The 17872-nt window shown below is 33.1% G+C and overlaps 1 protein-coding gene across 1 annotated transcript in view; it reads right to left on the bottom strand.

Annotated features, from left to right (window-relative positions):
• LOC114338980 (kelch-like ECH-associated protein 1) overlaps positions 1–17872 on the bottom strand; it is a 253837-nt gene that overhangs the window by 147553 nt on the left and 88412 nt on the right. The window lies entirely within an intron of this gene.

The raw sequence follows: 17872 nt of genomic DNA, 5'->3' as shown, positions 1-17872 counted from the left end.
ACACGTTTTAATTTTTTGGGGGGTTATGGATGGGGCTAGGGATTTAAAGATGGTCCGACCAAATAAAGAATCCAGCTGGAAACTCATTCTGCGAAGCTCTTAGAGCAGCTGAAGATAGAGACCAACGGAGAAACATTGTTAGGAATATTGGAAGAAATCAGGATCCTCAGTAATGGGGAAACGACAAGAGAGAGAGAGAGAGAGAGGGATTTAAAAACTTTTTTGGTCGAATACTTTTTGATGTGGAACATGTGAATTTTTTATTTTTGAAATATCGTTGGGAGCATTTTTCACTATCTTAACCGACTAGACCCTTTAGTTTTATTTAGTGTAATAAAAGTTTGCTGAACAAGCAGATTTGGCCTCCAATCTTTTTAAAATTGTTGTAATGTAGATTTGGCTCTTTGGCTAAAAAGTTTGCCGATCACTGAGTTAGACTAACAGATGTACGGCATTAATCAACAACCGTGGAGGTCATACACTATACTAATTTAACCTAAAGACTACTTTTTTGGGAGTTGAGAGGCAATAAATTAGTTTTTTTGTTATTTTTTATGTTAGCATTTTTTGACTTATGGAGTTCTCTCTTAATTTTTCTAAGAGCTATTGCGATATTTCTAAGAAAAATGTTTGTTTTATATTCGGGACACTTGTTTATAACCTCTTTTTTAATATTTGAAATAAATTATTTGAAATCCGTCTATAATCTCGCATTTTGTTTTTGTCCCCTAGATTATTTTGATGAGTGTATAACATTTGGCGAGTCTTATTTTCAAGTTATTGGTTATTACGACAGTTGGATTTGTTTTCGATTCAGAGTACACCACGGGCTGTTCTGAAGAGATCAATACATCGAAATGACGAAATGTGCATAAACAGATGTTAATGGTCTATTAAACGAAATTAAATCTTAACTGTCTTTATTGACCTTCGTTATTATTCGCAAATTGAGTACTAGGAATCAAAATCCGTTTGATCTTTACCTAGATAAATTGACATCTTGTGGAATGCATATCGTAGATTCCCCGCGTCTATTTATTCATCGCCCTTTTTTCTTGCAAATTATAGAAGGATGGGGTCTTGCAAACTTTGGGTTCAGAATGAGAAAGCATAGGTTTAAGATGGTTTGGTCATGCTTTGCGGTGGACATGCCGTCTCGAGGTAACGCAGTCGAGTTTTTTTTACTTCGGTCGAGTAGTTTTGTAGTTACAATGTTCACCGCCTTTGAAAAAGCGGTTTTGAGAAAAACACGTTTTAAGTTTTGACAACTTCGTTTTTGTCTTCTTTTTGTCTGTCAAATCGTAAAGTAAAATCAATCAATCGTGTAAATCGTAAAAACCATTGAGAATATATATAAAGATAACATAGTTATGGTAAGATGTAAGGGAAAACTATCGCAACCTATTAAGTATGAAACTGGCATTAGACAAGGTGAATCGCTGAGCCCATTAATATTTAATCTGATAATGGATGAAAGCATAAAGAAAGTTAAAAAAAGAAGAGGATATAGAATGGGAGAAAAGGAAATAAACATAATCTGCTACGCCGACGACGCCATAATAACAGCCGAAAATGAAGATAACCTACAAAGATTAATTAAAGACTAAGTTTTCAATCCAATGGCATATAAAACAACATGTTATTCTACATCCCACCAGAGTGAAAACAATGGGAGCCTTCTCTGGTTACACCTCCGAGGCTTCTACAATTTGCAAGCCATAACGGATGCTGAGACTAAGGAAGATGAGGGAATTTTACAATTTATAATTCACGTCCCATCTGCTCAGCGCGGTAAAGTTCCAACGAGAATGGTTCCCTCCGTACTCCAATCAGAGTAAACGTGTAAATCAAAAATGAATAACCATTTTCAATTTTGTTGCAAAACGAAAATACAGCCGCATCATATTCTAATCCAATCAGAGAGTGCAGCAAGCACCTCTACCGGTTTCGAAACTTATTAGTCTCTCATCAGGAGGCACATATGCTGCTCTCTCTGATCCAACCAAAACAAACCTCGGCGTGCAGTCACGGATTGCAACGAACGAAATTGCATAGATGCCTAGCGGCAGCTGCTAGCAAAAGACTAAGTTTTCAATCCAACGGCATATAAAACAACATCATGTTATTCTACATCCCACCAGAATGAAAACAATGGGAACCTTCTCTGGTTACACCTCCGAGGTTTCTACAATTTGCAAACCATAAAGGATGTTGAGACTAAGGAAGATGAGGGAATTTTACAATTTATGGCTTTTACAATTTACGTTATGGCTTGCAAATTGTAGAAGCCTCGGAGGTGTAACCAGAGAAGGTTCCCATTGTTTTCACTCTGGTGGGATGTAGAATAACATTATGTTTTTTATATGCCATTGGATTGAAAACTTAGTCTTTTGCTAGCAGTTGCCGCTAGGGCATCTATGCCATTTCGTTCATTGCAATCCGTGACTGCACGCCGGGATTTGTTTTGGTTGGATCAGCGAGAGCAGCATATGTGCCTCCTGATGAGAGACTAATAAGTTTCAAAACCGGTAGAGGTGCTTGCTGCACTCTCTGATTGGACTAGAATATGATGCGGCTGTATTTTCGTTTTGCAACGAAATTGAAAATGGTTACTCATTTTTGATATTAATTAGAGAATTCGAAGACACGGCTCTGATATACAACATGGTGATCTCAACAGAGAAAACTAAATCGATAGTAATATCAGCGGAACCGAGACGATGTAAATTGGTCGTAAATAACAAAATAAAAGAACAAGTGATGGAAACAATATACTTGAAAATAAAACTGTCAAGCTACGGAAAAGTGGAAGAAGAAGTATAAAACAAGTGAACATGGCGAACAGAGCAGCAGGATGGCTCAACAACACAATCTGGAGAAACAAATACCTCACAATGGAAACGAAAAGCAGGATATATAAATCAACAATAAGACCGATAATGACGTACACAGCGGAAACAAGAGCAGATACGGCGAAAACACAGAGTGCTGGAAACAGCAGAAATGGAAGTCTTACGAAAAATAACAAACCAAACTCTACGAGACCGAGTAAGAAGTGAGGAAATACGAGCGTGATGTGGTATAGAAGAAATAAACATGTGGACCAAAAGAAGAAAAATATAATGGAATCAACACATAGAAAGAATGACAGAAAATAGAATAGTACGAATAGCAAGAGACAAATCGCCAAATGGAAGATCATTGGGACGACCGAGGAAAAGATGGTCAGACAATGTCAATTGAGGCTAACAACCGAAGTAAAACAGGCATTGAGCCTATTTATAAAGTAGGAAGAAGAAGAAGAAATCGTAAAATTATACACACCGCAATATTTTTTTGAATCGGGGAGTAATCTACAAAAGAGAAGGGGAACAGTTGTTGAAGGTTTCTTACTATGCTCATGCGTGATTACGAAAAATCGCGGCAAAGCGAGTGAAAGGTAGGGACATTCAACCAGTGATGCCATAGCTACCGATTTTTCGGTAGATCTACTGAATACCTCTCAAATCTACCGACCTATCTAATTCTCCTTTTTTTCTGCCGAAAAATCAAAATTCTTAATTTAAAAATTAATCTGCCGATTTTTTTTCTACTGAAAAATCAAAATTATTAGAAAAATTTTTTAGCGGATAGATTTGGCAACAGAGTTTATAGTCCAGGGTAATAAGGTTTTTTCCATGACACTCGAGCAGCCAGGGTACTGAAGAGTTTTTTCGACAGGTAATACCTATAAGAGCAAATTGTAACTATTTCCTGCGTAGGATCTGGCGGCCATTTTTATTTATAAACAATTAAGTGTCAAAAAATGGCATTTTCCCCTTTTTTTCTCAAATCAATGGAAAACAGTGAAACTTATGGTTTTTTTAGTACAAATATCTTTGAGATTATGGAAAAAGCTTTAAAATGACGTATTACAAAGTTTGATATACTCATCTATTGTTAATATAATTGCGAAAAAAGGTCGGAATTGCAAAAAAAATTAATTTCGCAATATCTATTGTAAAAATTAGTGTACAGCTTTGAAATTTTTGTCAAATAAGGGTTCTTTGGTGCTTAATATGTGATATAAATTTCAAAGCGATTCATTCAATTGTTTAAATTTTATTCAAATTGTTTATCCCAGAGAGCATTTTTTTTACAATAACATAAGTTAGAAAAAAATGACGTGAGAACCATTCCACAGGTGTCAAATGAAAGAGCATGATCTATATTTTCAATTTGGTTTAAAAAAAGCGAATAAAAAATGCATTTATTAGTAATAAATAATTATGCAAAAGTATCGTAAATCTTTCCTTATAAACTTTTTATTTTGTTATATAAGAAATTATATATATTTATTAAAATTTTTTATCAATTATGATATAAATAACATTACTTGGTAGTTGTGCATTTAAAACAGGGTAAAAAAGTTAATTTTTTTGGAAAACGTTATTCAAAAAGTTTATAAGGAAAGATTTACGATACTTTTGCACAATAATTTATTACTAATAAATGCATTTTTTATTCCCTTTTTTTAAACCAAGTTGAAAATATAGTTCATGCTCTTCAATTTGACACATGTGGAATGGTTCTAGCGTCATTTTTTTCTGACTTATGTTATTGTAAAAAAATGCTCTCTGGGATAAACAATTCAAATAAAATTTAAACAATTGAATGAATCGCTTTGAAATTTTTATCACTTATTAAGTACCAAAGAACCCTCATTTGACAAAAATTTCAAATCTGTACACTAATTTTTACAGCAGTTATTGCGAAAATAATTTTTTTTGCAATTCCGCCTTTTTTGCGCAATTATATTAACAATAAATGAGTATATCAAACCTTGTAGTATGTCATTTTAAAGCTTTTTCCATAATCTCAAAGATATTTGTATTAAAAAAATCATAAGTTTCACTGTTTTCCATTGATTTGAAAAAAAAGGGAAAAATGCCATTTTTTGACAGTTAATTGTTTATAAATAAAAATGGCCGCCAGATCCTACGCAGGAAATAGTTACAATTTGTTCCTATAGGTATTACTTGTCGAAAAAACGCTTCAGTACCCTGGCTGCTCGAGTGTCACGAACAGGGTATATTTTTGTCTTATTACCCTGGCCTATTAGTCAATTTTCATGAATTCTTGAATTTCTTTTACTAGCTTGTGACACAATCTGCGAACCAGCAGATACGGATTTACGATATCATTTTATGACCAGTCCTCTGTCCTTTTATATTATGATTTTGGGAGTAAAATGTATCTACCTGAATCTGAATAGTGAATACTGAAGGATTGTGGCTTATTTTGATATAGAAGATAATTCCAAACTAAAAATAGTATTTATATTAAAATCTTAAAACGGGAGAAATTTATTTTGCTCCTTTTTAAGTTACAGTATTTCGACATAACTAAAGAACATAAAATGTTTCTCGTTCTCAATTGCTTCAATATCCGACATTGTTTTGTTTTTAAACGGTTATAAAGTGTAAAAAATCATGTTTTGCCCATAAAACATTCCTTGTAGATTTTTTTTATTAAGTAAACCGCGTCAACCATGAAAGGTTATTGGCGGGGAAGAGTTGTACATACAATCAGATATTTGCTTATAACAACTAATTACAATTGAGAACTTAAGCTTATTTTTATATTAGATTGTATAATTTAGTTAGTTTTAGAAACTTTATCACATTTACTATAGTTCAGAGCACTTTTCATATCACTTGGTAAATCACTTTAAAGTCGTTCCAGGTGATAGAGTGAGCACAATGATGTGTTCGATTGTCAGAGGAATATCACAAACATAGCACAGTTTTTGTTGTTCTTTCTTCATTAGGTACTGGTGGGTTAACCTGGTATGTCCTATTCTCAAGCGGTGTTGTATGACTTGATCTCGTCGTTTTTGTGACACTATCCCTTTTGGTGACAAATTTGGGTTGATGCGTTGTAGTTTGTTGTCAAGTTTTTTCTATCTTTCGAGCCATATTCTCATTGAAAATTCTTTGATGGTGTTTTGAATGTCGGAATGAAGAATTTCTAGGAGCTCTTTATCTGGTCTATTCGTATAGCAGGCTTCTTTAGCTTCCCGATCAGCTTTTTCATTACCTATTATGTCTACATGAGATGGAATCCAAACAAATTCTACCCGTTTATTCTTACTGTAAAGTTCTAGATCAATTTTAATTTGGCTTAGTATTGGGTGGTTTGGGTAAACCTTTAATATTCCTTGTACTGCGCTTAAAGAATCTGTGAAAATGACTGCTTCCAATTTGGGCTGGTTTGATATATGTTGTAGGGCTTTAGATATGGCATACAATTCGGCAAAATATATGGAGTACTCCTTAGGTAGCTGGAACTGATGTTTAATTGTTTCGTCAACGAAAGCTGCGCCTACCGTTTCCATTTCAGAAGTTTTGGACGCATCTGTATATATTTGGTAATATCTTTTGTACTTGTCTTTAATCTCTTGAAAGATTTGTATTATATTTGGGGAGTTTTATGGTCCAAGGAGGAGGGTAGTTTATTTTATTGGAAATAACTTTCGGAAAATTGAAACCTGTGATTCTTTTACTAAATGATGCAGAAAGAAAGGGTTTTTGTTCAAAAATTAAATGCAAATTGTCAGAAAATGTGTAGGAGTAAGCAGGGTTATTAGAGTTTTTAATGAGTATTTTTTATTTGTTGTGAAATTTGTCTCTTGTAAACATGTTGCATAACTTGTGGATGTGTTTCTTTAATTAAAAGCTGTAGCATTTCTATATGTGTGAATACGGATTGAATGTTCCAATGAATAATAGCCATTTTGTTAACTTTTTTTTTATTTATCGTTGGAAGGAGTATTTTCCTGTGATGCGTCAGTATCTTCAGAGGTGTCATCCTGAATACTAAAATCTTGGTTTATTTTACTAAGTAGTTTTTTCTTGATTCTTGTAATTCTAGATTTAATTGCTCTTTCGTTCAACATGGGATATATTTCAGTTAGCATATGTCCCAACCCGTGTATATCCTGTGTGTATTCTAGGGCCAGTTCTACTGGGGTGGAAGAACCGTGAACGTCTTCTAAGAATGCTAGTAATTGGGTGTAATTTAGTACATATGGTGGTGATGCATCCTGGATAAATTGTTTGACTGGTTGTAATAATGACTCAATATTAGTAGTTTCTGAAGTGGATTTGTCTAATTTAGTCATTTTCTTCTTCTTTTTAATTTGCACTGGTTTTGGTTTCGTGAATTCTGTTGGTATAATTTCTGTAGGAGTGGAGCAAGTTGGGGATGACACTTCCGAGTGAGATCGTTTATTTTTATTATCGGTATCAGTGCTGACTTGAGCATCCATTTATTCTCGAGATTCGTCATTTACATGTGTAATTTGATTTTGTTAGGGGCTAGTAGATGGTATTTGTGGAAGAAAATTTTCCTCCGCTTGGGGCTTTTGAGTATTTTGTGGATAAGAGGGATTTGAGGTACAGTCCGAGGAAACGTGACCAGTTTGGTGGCATTTGTAACAAGTTAGTTTATCGGAAAGAAAAATTAGGTACGAAATATTTTCAAAATCAATTAGGACGGAGTCGGGTACAGTAAAATTGTCTGTAGGTGCAAAGTAAACTTGTCTTCGAAAACTAAGTACATGGCTGTATTGTGGGTCTTGTATTTCAGCTCTAAGGAACGAAATCGGAGACATTAATTTAAAACCAAGATTGATTAAAGACTGTTCGATTATGTTATGGGGTATAGATGGACATACTTGGGATAGAACTAATTTATTAGCAGGTGTAATTAGTTTACGTGCTTTGATTGTATGTTCTCCAATCTTAATTTCACCATGTTGACTTAGAAAATCATCTACGACTTGTATGCTTGAAAGGTAGATACATATTCTTCCGTTTGACATTTTGGATGAGATGAGTACATTTTTTGGATGGACTATAGTCCCTACTGCAATGGTGTACTCTTCTGTTCTTATTCCGTCTACTGCCGGTAAAATTATGGTCTGATTTTTTGTTGGGAATTTTGTTAATGGTTGTTGTTTAGTTATGGTAGAATAAGTAATTTTATGCTGATCGGGATTAATTGATGGACCCCTGTAGTCAGAAGTACCACCTGCCATTTTGTCAAATTTGACCTTGCTATCTTTTTTTAAATTTAAATTGAACTTTCATTTCAATAATTTTAATTTGGGTAGGTCCGACTCTGTTTATTGAAAAGTAAATAGTCGATCCAGCAATTAGCAAGATAATGCCAACAGTTAAAACTAGTTTTTAAATAATTAATAAATACGAAATATAAATAATCTTTTTCGTATGTATATAAAAACAATGCTTATAATCAAACTACTGCAAATTTGGAAACTGTACTTACAGCTATTAACAGATCACTGTACACTGCTTCTATATATTTTGGTTTACTATTTAAATTTACAATGTTTCTTCTAAAAACTATAAAAGTTGTGGAGCTCAAAGTATTTCGACTTTTCTACCTGAACTTTCAGGACCGGATCTCCTTGTAGATTTTAGAGAAAAATGTTTCAAATAAATATTCTAGATCTTAATAGTTTCTAATTTGAAATACATAAACAATACTCGAGTTACTTTGGATTAAAAAAAAAATGAAAATTGCTCTATAATACCTAGAAAGCCGAGAAAATACATTTTTTTAAGGTATACCGATTTTGAACTTTGAATAATTTTTATGGTGAATGTAGTTTATTTTTGAATACTCGTACCTAAAGTATCATTTTTTTGCAATGCGATAGCAAAAGAAGCAAAAAATTAAATCTGCCGAAATTTGACGATTTCTACCGAAAAAATAGGAGCAGTCTCCCGAAATTGTGTCCAAGACCTGTGGCAACACTGCATTCAACTAAACAAGGCGAAAACGGCGGGTTCGTTAGAAAAAATATTCCCATGAGATTTTTTTGCATAATCACATTCGTGATACGTCCCAGAATAAGGTTCAAGAAGTCGCCCACGTAAAAAATGGTCCAAATTTTTTTTTTAATTTTTTTTAATCAAATTGCAAAAATCAATATTTTTGGCCCGTACAAATTTTTGTTAGGTTTTTTGGACCATTCTGGACAAAAAAGGTCTCTTGTAATTTTTCTCTAAAGTTGATCGTTTTCGAGTTATAAACAATTTGAAATTGAAAAAAACGAAAAATGGCGTTTTTCAAGGCTTAATAAAAAATAAATTGGTTAAAAGTTATTATTATGAAAGTCAGAAAGTGACTAAATCAAAGTTTAAAGCGCCCCTACAAGATCTTGAAGAAATTTTTGTCATTATTTTATTACTAAGCTGTTATTTTTAAGTAATAATAATGAGCGCCTGCACGTATTTCAGGCGGCCGTCTATGGTAAGTGCGAGAGAGATACCATTCCGGCAGTCCAATGGGGATCTTACTCGCACTCACATTTACAGCCGCGTCAATACGATCTTACGGCTTTTTGTTAATAATTAAAAATAACAGTCTTCAACTATTAAAAATAACAGCTTAGTAACAAATTAATGACACAAATTCCTTGAGGATCATGTAGGGAGGGCTTTAAACTTTGATTTAGTCACTTTCTGACTTTCATAATAATAATTTTTAACCGAGTTATTAAGTTTTAAATATTGCCATTTTCGCGTTTTTTAAATTTTAAATTGCTTATAACTCAAAAACCATCAACTTTTGAGAAAAATTACAAGAGACCGTTTTTGTTCCGAATGGTCTAAAAAAACCAAAAAAAAAATTGTCCGGGACAAAAATAATAATTTTTGCAATTTGATTAAAAACATTTTTTAAAAAAATTTTTACCACTTTTCGCGTGGGCGACTTCTTGAACCCTATTCTGGGGTGTATTACAAATGTGATTATGCAAAAAAATCTCATGGGAATATTTTTTCCAACGGACCCGCCGTTTTTGCCTTGTCTAAACATGCGTCTGGTAATTTTACTCCGACCAATCTAAAATTTTCAGAGTATTCTTGAAGTTATGCACTTTAATTTAAAACAAAAAAAAAATGAAAATTTCAAACTATATATCCCCCTTAACATCGAGCCATCAATCACCCAATACGAACAATTTCTGAACCGCAGGGTCCTGAAAGGAGTAAGAGAAGAAGACCTGCGAAGGCGGTGATAACGGGCCTGCAAGGGATCCACTACAGGCGGGCGCCCCTGCTTGGAGGGCGCCATAATGACCTTTTTTTTAGCTAGTATTATACAAAATACTAATTAAAAAAACGAAGGGCGCCTATCCTAGTTTTGCAGGCAAGTACCTTATACCCTAGCGCCGGTACTGCCTGGGGGGACACGCTTAGGCAGGACATGTCTGTAAAATATTGTTATGACCCAAGATATAAATTATGGAGAAATGCAATTAGGGAAAATGTGTATTTCTTTTTAATTCAAATAAATGTTTTAAAATCTGCTTGTTAATTGTGATATCAGTCAACATTGTATGGATTGTTTTCAATGTATTTATTAAAATGTATGATACTTGAAAGATAATGTACATCAAATATATATTTTTTTGTAGAATAGAGTGTTATCATGCTTATGTATATGTATTCCTTGTTTAGAATTATAAACTTTAGCGATATCGTTTTGTAATCGCAATAATAAATTCCATACATAAAAATGTTCGATCATCTACTATATTACTACAGAAGTGAATATTGTACAAAGACAGTCACGCTAGACAGGACATTTCATATTTTAATAAACTTAAAAAAAAATATTGTCTAAATGTGTATTTGATTTTAATTAACCTGTTTTAAAAACTGCTTATTCATTGTATGACAACATTGTATTATGAATTATTTTCAATTTATCTATTAAAATACAAGTTAATAACAGAAAAACACATTCTACGCACTTCACATTCTAGATCATAATCATTATTTTAATGAACAGTATCAAATTCTTCACATTCAAAATGAAGGCTTTAAGCTATCTTTATTAGAATCTATCGAAATTAATAAATTAAAAAATCCAGATATTCTGAATGACCAACTTGAGACAAACAGCTCCCGATCCTTAACTCATTCAGTTAGAGACTTTTCAAATTATCTATTAAAATAAATATTGCTTACAAAGTATTTATATTTTTAAGTCTAATTTTAAGTAAGATGATGGAAAAACAGACATGATAAGTAATAAACTGAAGAAGGCTAGATACTAATGTGTATTACTTATTAAATAATACAATTTTTGGAAAATCAGAAATAGACAACATAACTAAACTTAAGGGTTATATTATAACAGCGTAGTAAATCTGATAATGACATATTGGGAGAAAACATGGATTGTGCAAAGGAAACATAATTCACTGATAAACACGAAAAAGATGAAATAGGTACATGAAGAGAAAAGCTGCAGTTACGAAGTTTGAAAGATTCGGAAATGAAGATATAAGGAGAGAGCTGGAACAAGAACCGATATTGAGAAAGATCGAAAACGAACAATTGAGTTTGTTTGGCCACGTAGAACGAATGGAGCAAAAGAGACTAACAAAGAAGGTACATGACGCCAAAATGGGACACAAAAGAAAAAAGACATGCTGAGGAAGACATGGACGGACCAGATCCACGATATAGGTGAAAGGAGAGACATGAGTATAAGTATAAGAGATATGAAGAATCTGGCCACCAATAGAAGCGCATGGAAGAAATGGACAAGAGGCGGAACTCGACGTCCGACGCTCTGAAGGGCACTAAGAATTATGAGAAAGTAGTCTAATTTTATTTCAAAATTTAACTGTTATCATGCTTATGTTATTTTTACATCCTTATTTTACTTATTTTGAGGCAAACAAGACTATTATACAGGGTGTCCAGAAACTCGGCCGACAAACGAAGACAGAAGATTCTTCAGATAATTTTGAGACAATTTAACCCAATTCACTTAGTCCGAAAATGCTTCCTAAGGGATAGTCCAGAAAGCCACTGCGCATCCGCTAGGAAAAATATTCTAATTCGGATTTTTTGCGCAATCTTACTCAAAAAGGACCCCTTTTAACAAATTTGCATGTTGCCAGGACCAAAAGTGGGTCAAAAATTTTTTAAACGTTTTTTTTTTGTTTTTTCCTAAAATTATTTTTTTTGCATGGAAAAAAGTTTTTTTAGGTTTTTTGGATCATTCCAAACAGAAAAGGTCTAGTGACTTTTCTCTAAAGTTTGAAAAATTGCGAAATCGGCCATTTTCGACCTTCAAAAACTATGTGAAAAACTTAAAATTTGAATGTTGCCAAGGTAGGTAGATATTCTTTAAACATCGATTGATGAAATCCCAAAGAGTTTTTTGCAATACAGTATTCAAAACTCCTTTGTTTTTTAATTTATAATCACGCGTACGCGACACTATTTTCCACCGTTGCATGTGTATACAGTATGGTGCAAATAAAAGGAATAAATTCGTTATTTCGTAATTCGTAAACCGGCGACTTTGAGGAAAAAACCCGAAACAGGTCCATTTTTATTTTTAAGTTATGATATTGTGGCATATATGGTATACTAGTGACGTTATCCGTCTGGGCGTGATGACGTAATCGATAATTTTTTTTAATGAGAATAGGGGTCGTGTGGTAGCTCATTTGAAAGATTCTTCAATTCTCTATTCAGTAATGTAAACATGTATGTACATAATTATTTATACAGGGTGTCCACAATTTTTTTATTAAATTAAATTATTTGACAAAAAAAGAAGTAGGTAGAAGGACACCCTGTATAAATAATTATATAAATGTTTACATTACTGAATAGAGAATTGAAGAACCTTTCAAATGAGCTAGCACACGACCCCTATTCTCATTTAAAAAATCATCGATTACGTCATCACGCCCAGATGGATGACGCCACTAGTATACCATATATGCCACAATATCATATCTTAAAAATAAAAATCGACCTGTTTCGGGATTTTTCCTTAAAGTCGCCGGTTTACAAAATAACGAATTTATTCCTTTCATTTGCACCATACTATCGGTGGAAAATAGTGTCGCGCACGCTTGATTAGCAATTAAAAAACAAAGGAGTTTTGAATATTGTATTGCAAAAAACTCTTCGGGATTTCATCAATCGATGTTTAAAGAATATCTACCTATCTTGTCAACATTCAAATTTTCAGTTTTTCACATAGTTTTTGAGGGTTAAAAATGGCCGATTTCGCAATTTTTCAATTTTTAATCGCTTATATGTCAAAAACTATCAACTTTAGAGAAATATCACTCAAGACTTTTCTGTTTGGAATGATCCAAAAACCCTAAAAAAACTTTGTTCCATGCAAAAAAACAATTTTAGGAAAAAAACAAAAAAAAAAACGTTTAAAAAATTTTTGACCCACTTTTGGTCCTGGCAACATGCAAATTTGTTAAAAGGGGTCCTTTTTGAGTAAGATTGTGCAAAAAATCCGAATCCGAATATTTTTCCTAGCGGATGCGCAGTGGCTTTCTGGACTAGGAGCTAGAGCTGTTTGAATATGGCGTCTTGAAATGAGTTTTTCTTAAATACCTCCAGAACGCTTCTGTTTAGAAAAACAAAAATTGGTACGCGTATTTATCTTCTAGAAATAAATCTACTCCATCCATTGCGAATTTTTAGTACCGATCATAGGCGTCCGTTTTGGGTAGGGTAACAGTTATTTTATCGCATAACTTTTTTGTCTTTAATTTTTAAGCATTTTTGACTCTGAATTATTAAATTGTGAGGTATTCTAGTACTAAAAGGTACTCTTGCTTTAAGTCGATAGGATACACCGTTTTCTAGAAAAATCGATTTGAAAATTTTTCGTTCTTTGAATTTAAAAAAAAAAATTCAAAAAAACCTAGTTAGAAAGATGATAACTGGTACATTTATTTATATTCCAGAGATGAATCGATTTCATTAATTGCGAATTTCTAGTACCGGTCATAGGCGTTCGTTTTGGGTAGGTCAAGAGTTAATTTATAGCATAACTTTTTTGTCTAAGGTACTAGTACACTTTAGAAGACCAAAAATAAAAAAAATTTTAAGATTTTTTTCTTAGAACATTTATTAGAAATGAACATAAAACTATTTACATATTAATATCTAACTCTTAGGCAAGCCGCACACCAAAGAAACATGAAACGAAAAACATGAAATATGAAACGTAAACCATGTTTCATGAAAATAAAACGCTGCTAAATAAATCTCAAAGCCCGCCTACCAATGAAACGAGTGTGATTCATGCTCATGACACATTTTTATTTTCGGAGACTTTCATAAATGGCCGGACGTATATTTGTTTAGAAGTGTTTTATTTCCATGAAACGTAATTTATGTTTCATGTTTCTTTGATGTGCGGCCTGCCTAAGAGAATACAAAAAATATATCTACTTTCATTTATGCACGTACACTAATATTGTAGAGGGCGCCAAAGTCGAGGCCTCTAAAAAAAGTAGTTCCGATGGCGGAAAGTTAATGTCAGGATTGGGATCTCTGAAACAAAAAAATCGTACGGCATTTGAAAAAGGAAGGTGAACGTGACAATTTACCACCGTTAGTGAAAAATTCCGCAAAGAAAAGATTTTACGGAAATTTGAAAAAATTTTGTGAGAAAGTCGTCCGTTTTTCTTCAGTTTTTCATGGTTAAAAGATATTTATTTTTTATTTTTTGCTGAAATTGTGGTAAATTGTCACGTAAGAAACCGTCCTTTTTCAAATGCAGTAGGTACGATTTTTTTGTTCCAGATATCCCAATCCTGAGATTAACTGTCCGCCATCATTTTTCGAGGCCTCGACTTTTGCGCCCTCTACAATATTAGTGTACGTGCATAAATGAAAAAATATATATTTTTTGTACTCTCTAAGAGTTAGATATTAATATGTAAAAAGTTTTATGTTCATTTCTAATAAAGGTTCTGAGAAAAAAAAATCTTGAAAAAAATTATTATTTTTGGTCTTCTAAAGTGTACTAGTACCAAAAGCATTTTTGACATTAGATTATTAAATTATGAGGTATTCGAATACTAAAAGTTACTCTTGCTTTAAGTTAGTAAAATACATCGTTTTTTTTTTAATTTTTTTCAATTTTTTTTTCAAATTCCAAAAACGAAAAATTTTACAATCGATTTTTCTAGAAAACGGTGTATCCTACCGACTTAAAGCAAGAGTACCTTTTAGTACTAGAATACCTCACAATTTAATAATCCAGTATCAAAAATGCTTAAAAGTTAAAGACAATAAAGTTATGCGATAAAATAACCGTTGCTCTATCCAAAACGGACGCCTATGACCGATACTAGAAATTCACAACGGATGGAATCGATTCACTTCTGGAAAGTAAATATCCATACCAATTTTCGTTTTTCTAAATAGAAGCGTTCTGGAGGTATTTAAGAAAAACTAATTACATGAGGCCATCTTCAAAGAGCTCTAGCTCCCTTAGGAAGCATTTTCGGACTAGATGAATTGGGTTAAATTGTCTTAAAATTATCTGAGAAATCTCCTGTCTTCGTTTGTCGGTAGAGATTCTGGACACCCTGTATATGCTATATCTCTGAGATATCAAACAAAACTATGCAATACAAAACATCTTCCAAGGTTATTCGAAAATTCCGAAACCGACTAAGACCAACTGACAGGGTATTAATACATACAGTGCGCTGGAATAAGTGTTACCCCCTTATTAACTTATTTATTTTTAGCACATAAGCAAAACGCTCGGACAGGTCGATTTTTAAAATAGTCATAGTATATTGCAGCATCAATGTTTCGAACTTTACGCGATACCTCTTCAGGTGACAGTCATAACTTTGATTTTTTTAAATGGGAAAGTACATCATGTGACACCTCATTTAGAAGCTTTTGAAATACTTTTGAAATAGCTTTTTTCTTATCTCGTAGTGCATTCTTATTTCAAGTTTTATATTCTATTTATTAGACCCATGATTTTTCGTAAAATTTCCCTCTCAAGTGTCCGTAACTTCTCTTGGTCTCAATTTTTGAGGCACATTTTGTCAGCTCCATTTGTGACTACCGATCTATTTGCAACATTACAATTTTGTGTTCCTGCTGAGGTTTCCATTTTTTAGTAATCAGCGCGACCTCCTGTATCTTTTGTTGTGGTAAGTAATTATTTCTTCCTTTACTAATAACTTCTAGAAAATTTAATATGCTGCACTTTCGCAAATGTATAATTTCTTATTTTCATTTTCTGTCTTGTGTTGTACTCATTTCTGGAACACATCACAAAAAAGTATGATGTACAAAGGACAAAAACAGAAACACTAAGTAATACTTTTTGTGTTTACCTTACTTTTACGATAAAACTAACTTTAACTTAAAAAAAAGATTCTCCAACATTTTACTTTTACGTTTTGATTCAGTCAATTTGTACTCTACGAGCTCCCTATTAGGAAAGTTTTGGGGTAGTTCTGATTTCTTTCATTATATATGGATTTTGGGCTGCTGAATCCGAATATGAGGTTTGCGGACAAAATTTCTTGCCGGAACATTAAAAAAATCGCGAGAAAATCGAAAAATTTCAGCTTTTTTCCGCTTTTTTGCTCAAATCTCGAAAACTATTAACTTTTAGTATATAGTATGCTAACAGAAATTAAAATACTTAAAATTATCTACAAATATCACTATTTACTTTTTTTCTTCAGACGAACCGTTCGGTTTAAAGTGCAAGTTGAAAATTGCCAATTTTTAACGGTCTCGGCAAAACCCACTTTTTACATTCCAAAACTTTACTTTTTATTAGAATGCTGTCATTTGATAAATTTCTCCTAGTTTTCTATACAAATAATAAATGTTAGTTCATAATATGAATATGGTATGTCTCTTCTCACAGCTTCCATGAATCCATTCCATCTTAAAATACCGAGAATGTCTCTGCTTTTCCCTTAGAGCCACAGATCAGGAACAGATGGAGTCACAGTTTCAGTTGGTGTGAACATTCCCTTCGGATCTTGATTTCTGATAAACCTTGAGGTTTTGTCCATTCAAAATGTATTAGTTGAACAGCTCTCTGACTTCCGTAAACCTCAGGTGTGGGTTTAGTTTTTAGCCGAGGAATGGATTGGTTAGGAGCTATTGCATGTTTTGGTGCAATACAAGAAATGCCACCCATGACGTAAAAAGTGTGGTATCCGTCGATTTTATGTACGTTAACCCTTTCTGTCCCAACGCTGCATATACACTCACCGGCAGAGAAAACGGACACCCCAAAAATGGGTCATTTTTAATGTCTTGTATTTCCTAAACCTGATGTCCGATTTAAGTAATTATTTTAATATGTTATAGCCTTATTCTTTATCAATATCGCTGTAATAATATTGTTGCTAGACAGGTACATTGTCATTGTATACAGGGTGTTTTGGCCTCATTAAATTTATTTCATTCGAAGTACCTGGCCTATTTTCTTGCCCAGATATTGTACTAAATTTTTTGTTTTCTCTTTAATTACCTTTCGTTAGTACTAACTAGTCGTGGTTGTCAGTAAGTAAGAACAAATTGAATTGTTAAGTCGTTTCCTGTAGTTATCAAGTGTCGCCAAAAAACGCCGGTTTCAGTTATAGTAAAAAATAAATTAACCCTTTCTCCCTCCTTCCTTCACCTTACTAATAACTGAAGACTTCTCGACCTACCAGTTAAAATAGGTAAGAATTTTTTTGTTATTATTTCCATACAGTCCGCTTTAAATTCGATTGCGTAATAGACCAGCATAGCCCAATCGCCACCCCATAAGTTTGGCCTTCTAGCCGGATCGTCTTGAATCAATTTCGTTGTTGCTTTGCCGGTTCAAGATCTGATCTATCGTATTTTTCGCATTGGATAAATTTATTTAAAATTATAATTGTAATCGGTATAGTATATTTGTCGTGTTAAAATCTAATTAAATCGTAGTGTACCCTTTTTTTGTCGTGTATCGAAAAACCTTGTTCTTCGGTCGACTA

The sequence above is a fragment of the Diabrotica virgifera genome, chromosome 2, assembly GCF_917563875.1.
Source record: "Diabrotica virgifera virgifera chromosome 2, PGI_DIABVI_V3a".
Classification (NCBI taxonomy): domain Eukaryota; kingdom Metazoa; phylum Arthropoda; class Insecta; order Coleoptera; family Chrysomelidae; genus Diabrotica; species Diabrotica virgifera.
Note: the sequence above shows the minus strand (reverse complement) of the source record. Positions and strands in the feature narration are given on the sequence as shown.